Source organism: Eurosta solidaginis, chromosome X (assembly GCF_040869045.1).
Source record: "Eurosta solidaginis isolate ZX-2024a chromosome X, ASM4086904v1, whole genome shotgun sequence".
NCBI lineage: Eukaryota > Metazoa > Arthropoda > Insecta > Diptera > Tephritidae > Eurosta > Eurosta solidaginis.
In genome coordinates this window covers 203,082,637-203,087,992 of record NC_090324.1, presented here as the reverse complement: position 1 = coordinate 203,087,992, position 5,356 = coordinate 203,082,637, and positions in this window count along the sequence as shown.

Genomic DNA, 5,356 nt, shown 5'->3' with positions numbered 1-5,356 from the left:
TCAAAAATGTAAATTCATGTGTTTTTCTCGGAGAGTTTCGCCACCAGCTTCATATACAATTAACAACTATAGTCTAGAAACGGTAAATAATTTTATTGACTTGGGAGTAATGATGGATTCCAAACATAGTTTCAATCTTCATATTAATGCTACAGTGAATAAAGGCAAAGGTGTTTTTGCATTTGCTAAACTGTGATCAAAAGAATTTAACGACCCTTACATAACTAAAGCACTTTTTACAACATTAGTTAGGCCAATATTAATATTATCAAGTCCATGCAGACAGTCTCGAATCAATACAAAAACAATTTTTACCATTTGCCTTAAGAAATTTTCAATGTGACCCTTTAACTAATCTTCCACCTTATACTAACCGATTAAAGCTTATCAATGTTCCAACTCTTGCTAGTCGAAGGGAAATGCTTGGTGTAATATTTATGACGAAACTTTTAAATGGATCAATTTCGAGCCCATTCCTTCTGAATGAAGTGAACTTTTGCGTTCCCTCTCGGACATCGAGACACTTCAAACCTCTTCTGCTGAAACAATGTAGAACAGATTTCGAACAAAATGAACCTTTTCGGCGTTTATGCCAAGATTATACTCTCACTCAAACACATTTGATAGCTCGGACTCTCTTTTTTCTATAAAACAGATTGTTCTCACCTCTCTTAATTAATGTATAATACGTTTTTGCTTCTGTTCTCTTTAAGTATTACGCTTGGCTGATGAAATTTCTTCTGTAGCTGGGCAGTCTCAGATCGTGACGCTTGACAAACCGCTGCCCATCAAAGACTCGGCAAAAAAAAAAAAAAAAGTTATTATATATATATATAAATCGATCGCGTGAGCAGGATTAGCCTGGTTTCATTGGGCCACTTGAGGGCAGCGCGCTGCCACAACGTCCATTAAAAAAAAAAAAAGCAAAAGAAAAGAAACAAGTATAACGTCAATATAAGAAAAAATATATGGTAGATCGCGTATCACCTCGTCGTCAGAAGTCCAAGCGTCAAGTAAGGGAATTCGAAAAGCCCGAAGGGTGTAATAATGGCGGTTCTGCAAATGTCTTGCGGCGCCAGTGGGATCTGGTTGAATGCACGTACTAGATCAATAGTCGAAAATATTTCTTTACCACTGAGGGTTGCCGTAAAATCTTCCAAGTACCGTACTGGGTACTTATCAGCAACAGTGCGAGCATTGAGACCCCGGTCTCCACAAGGCCCCATTCACCAGAACGTTTGGGATGTAGATGTAGCGCTGATGACCAGGGGCTATTTGAAGGTCGTCAAATACCTAGCTTAACCATTTTGTTGAACTCTTCGCGAGCGATTTTGAGCTTATCTGGAGCAAGTCGGTGGGCCTTGGTTGTTACTGGAGGTCCTTCTGTAGTTTGAATATGGTGCTGTGTTAGCATGCTTCTTAGGTTTATTGACACCATCTGGTTTGGTGATATCAGGGTACCTACTGAGCAATCTGTGAAAAATTGTGTCGCCGTCGATTGCTTTAATCGATAAAGCGCCGTTTGCGCTGGCAAAAATCGCAGGCGATGTAAACCCTGTAACACGCAAACATTTTCGCTTAATGTCGATAAGTAAGTCAAAGTGACTCAACAAATCTGCCCCGATAATGGGTTTCGTTACATCCGCAACGATAAAGCTCCATGTCAATTCGCGTCTAAGGCCAAGATTGAATGAAATTGTTTTTGTACCGTAAGTCTGAATCACCATGCCATTTGCTACATCGAGCTGGTAGTTAACTGGAGGTAATTGGGTTCTCAATCGCGATCTAGGAATTACCGACAGGTCGGAACATGTGCCCACCAAATATGACGTACCAGAGGTGCGATCTTTAATAAAAAGGAGGCGAGAGGTGGATAGTGAATCACTATCCGCCATTAGTGATCCTCTTTCGTGTTTCCCTAAAATTTACAGCCCTCAGTGCAGCGTTTAGCATCTTTACAAAAATTTTCATGGTAATAGCAAATTCCTTTCGGATTTAGTTTGCGAACTTTTGAAAAACTACGTGACCTATATCGTGGTCGGTATTGTTTTCGGCTGCTTCGCCTAGACCGTTGATTGTTAATAGTAGTAGTAAAAGCGGCCACTTGCTAAGTTAAATCTGATATTTGATATTATGATGAAATTCAGAAGTGGTTCTGTCGCCGATGGCTTCACCATCCAGAAGTTGTTGCAGATTTGCCTCCTTCGATTTTGAAAAACGCGTTCTTAGCGCTGTTTTAAGGGTCGAGTATGGTTTTACCGACGGTGGTGCGACAATTATGTCTCCCACTTCTGCGGCGTATCGGCCATCAATTACCGAAATTGCATGGAAAATTTGTCTACTTCTTTCGAAACGTTTAAAATAATAAATTGAGCTTCGATCTGGGCAAACCAAAGAGATGGCTTGTCAGGATTAAATTGGATTTGCCTGACTACAGATTGAGCAAATATAGGCTTGAGTTCAGGCGCAGGGTTCTCCGAATTAGTCATATTGGTCTTGTACGTTCTCCAGGTAGAAGGGAAATAGCAAATCGGGTTGAAAAAAGTTAGCAAAATGAAATGTGCGTTGCTTTTCCTACGATTATTGCGAAAATGTATGGTTATGTATAAATACGTAGCAACGTGCTCTCGCGTAGCAACGTGATTTCACAAACGATGATGATAGAAATGCCCCGATTCTGAGCGTTACCGGTAAAATAGTACCCAGAACATTATGTAACCGAATATCGTTACCAGTTCTTTTATCCGCGATTCTGGCGCAAGTGGTAACGCTGTCATCACCGAAAGACTCACCAGTGTCTGTGGAGAAATTGGAAGGGTAGTTTTCTTCGCTTTCACGGTTGCCACTTTGGTCCAAAAATTGTCCCTTCCAACCCCATTTGGTCCGCTGGTCCCTTTTCTTCAATGTTGCCCAAAAATTCGCCACAATTTCGTTAGTCCCCATATAATTTTGAATTTAATTCAATGGAACTCTCATCATAAAAAATTGCTCAGTCAATAAAATGCACCAGAACAATAGCATTTCACCTATGATATAATTTATCCCACGCTATAAAAAGAAAAGTGTTGGCAAACACATTGTCGTTAATTGTTGATGAAATAACCGACAAATCAAAAAAAAAATCTTGTTTTATAATATTAATAACGGCTAGATATTTCAATCGGTTATACAACACTATGTAAAATATATGAAAATAAAAATTGCTTCTCGCCTAGCATAGCTTATAGCGAGCACTCTGCCGTAAGCCTAACACTTTCTAAACTTATACAAAGAAATTCTATGCATTACTTCTCGTTTGGCACGTTGATATTTAAATCTTTCTCACCCAGCTCAATGAGTTCAAGGAATTCCAGGACTATTGTGGTGTTAAGCCACGCAAGGTAATTGAAAATTAAGTATCTTGGCACAAGAAATATTTTAACTCGAAGACAGAAGGAAGCAAATGCAAAAGAGATTTGATTTCGGAACAAATGTTTTGTATAAAATTATTCCCATAGGTGCTAGCAGAACCCCTGAGGCCTGGGATCATAACTCACACTTACTGAATCTAGGCTCTGATATGAAGTTTAAACGTTAAGGGAAAAAGTAAGCATCTATAAAAATAGCACTAACAAAATTGCCTCGTTTCATTTATGATTTACTGAGTTTTCCACATACATAGTTCGGCAACAACAGAACGCAAATTTTGAACCGTTTCTTACTAAAACCTAACTGCACTATATATTTTATTTCATTGCAATCAACAACATAATTCTAGAACAAAGAGCTTTGTGACCAAAACTAAGTTCACAACGTTTGCTTGATGAAAGACATAGACTTATCCTATGTCAAAATATAGTACCATTTTTGGTTGCATGCACATATATTTGTTTGTTCAGCTTGAATTAAAGGAAAGTCGTCACTATGTTTAGTAAAGTTTTATATAGAACCATCCTAAAATTTTGTATTTTATACTAATAAAATAAAACAAAAATTTGGTCCCGTTTTCGATGAACTTTGGTCCCAAATGAAAACATGGTGTGGAAACCGTGATCGCTTTACCGAAAATGTCTCACTTGTAGATACGAGGTTAACGAATAAACGGAACGATGTGTATGTATATGCATATTATTCATGATAAGTTTCTACATAGGTATATTGTAATTTATTCTGTGAAAGTACATAATGTAAACAAATATATATGTATAGCAAGAGGCAACACTTTTTATACATTTCATGAACATGAAATGGTATATTAACTTTGGTCCTATGTTTGTACCGTTGAGAAATATAGAAGATAGACTCACCATTAAGTATACCGAATTGATCAGGGCGACCAACTGAGTTGATGTAGCCATGTCCGTCTGTCCGTCCGTCTGTTTGTTTGAACGCAAACTAGTCCCTCAAATTTTGAGACATCTCAATGAAATTTGGCACAAGGATGTATTTTTGTATTATATTAGACATTTGTCGGATCCGGTAGGATCGGGCCACTATAACATATATCTCCCATACAACCGATCGTTCAGATAAGACGATTTTGGTCATTCCTGCCGCAATTTAGAAAGTATAAACGTGAAACATATATTCTAATATATCTTAGAAGATATGCAAAAAAAATCATTTGATCGGAGCTATATATAGTATATATCCCATACAACCGATCGTTCAGATAGAAAGATTTTTGGAAATTTCTCCCTTAATTTCCAATATAAAAACGTTAAACTTGGTGATATTTATTCTAATATATCATAGGAGATTTCATGAAAAAATCATTTCGATCGGATATATCCCATACAACCGATCGTTCAGATGAAAAGATTTTTGGCAATTTCTCCCTTAATTTAGAAAGTATAAACGTGAAACTTGGTGATGTATATTTTAATATATCATAGAAGATTTTCTGAAAAAATCACTTTGATCGGAGCTATATATAGTATATATCCCATACAACCTATCGTTCAGATAGAAAGATTTTTGGCAATTTCTCCCTTAATCCAATATAAAAACGTTAAATTTTGGTGATATTTATTCTAATGTATCATAGAAGATTTCCTGAAAAAATCACTTTGGTCGGAGCTATATGTATATAGTATATATCTATCCCATACAACCGATCATTCAGATAGGAAGATTTTTGGCCATTTTTCCCTCAGTTTCGAATATAAAAACGTGAAACTTGGTGATATATGCTAATAAATCATAGAAGATTTCCTGTAAAAATCATTTCGATCGGAGTTATATATAATATATATCCCATACCCATCGTTCAGATAAGGGGTTTTTTGCCATTTTTATTTTATATTTATCTTTAAAATCGTTTAGGTATGTAGATCTTTTCACTATATATTTCTTATCTTATACATCCGATTATTTG